Here is a 1162-nt window from a genome sequence, read left to right on the forward strand (position 1 = left end):
CTCGCATCCTTGTTTCGACTCCTTTCCTTTCCGTGTAGCTAGTAGCTTTAAATACCCGTAAAACGGAGCACTGATGGAGAGGGGGGAGTAAAATAAGCACACTGTCGACCTCAGGTTTGTCAGTGATTAAAAGTTACTGTTACGAGTTATCGACGTTAAATAAGGTCTACTTTACTTTACTTTACTATGTACTGCCAAACTTCTCTTTGATTTTGTAGAGGAGATAAGTACCAACAAGCTCGCAAGATTCAACACCGTTGTAGCTTCCCATAGTGACGTCAAAAAGATTAGATGAGGTTTTTTTACCCCATGGTTCACCATAACTGAGAGAATAGAACTTTTTGCTTGAAGAATGATATGCCGTTCATTGTCGGTTATGGTGACATATTCATATGCAAATTGTAGGGGTTTACTTGGCAATTCAATTGAAATCGATGGGTAGAACTCTACTACATTGAATGCAATGAACGAGTACATATCTTTGTCCTGGATGTTAGTGAACCAAGATAAAACTGCCTTGGTATATTTCCATTGGTTGGCTTCAGGTGGTTAGCAAGTTTTGCATTAATGCAGTCAAGGAGTTGTTTACTGATTCTGCCGCTCTCAGCCTTAGCCGGGTTGATAAGGCGACGTGTGGGGTTGTTGGCGAAGTTAGGCTTGTGGTCTTTAAGAGTTACGAAGGCTTCGCGTTTTGCAGTGATGTTAATTCTGTCATCTAGATGCATTTGTTTAGCGATGGCTTTGTCCTCTAGCTCAATGGGATTCGTGGTGCCGTGGGCACCTCCTTGTAGGTCTTAATGATGTTTTTTTGAAGCAGATGATTGTAAGAAGGCGTGTCCATTTTATAGAAGTTTGATATCTTGTCATCGGGAACTAGGAGTGTGCCAGATTTCATGATGTTGATGTAAATGTCTGAGGAAAGCTTTTGCTGGAATTCACACTTCACCTTCCAGAATTTGATGGTCTCGATCATGTTAAGGAGCCTCTTGCATCGCTACTTGTGGAGGTGATTTACGGGAGGAAAAACCAAATGTTTCTTTGCGGCTGCAGTCCAACCAAGGGTTAAAGTAGAAAAACGCCTTCCATCTCATACCTTTGCAGAGGTTCTCGGTCTTTTTAATCAGTTTACGTTTGTAATCATTCTCAGATGGTAAGGGTATAT

This window comes from Montipora foliosa, chromosome 3, assembly GCF_036669935.1.
Source record: "Montipora foliosa isolate CH-2021 chromosome 3, ASM3666993v2, whole genome shotgun sequence".
Lineage (NCBI taxonomy): Eukaryota > Metazoa > Cnidaria > Anthozoa > Scleractinia > Acroporidae > Montipora > Montipora foliosa.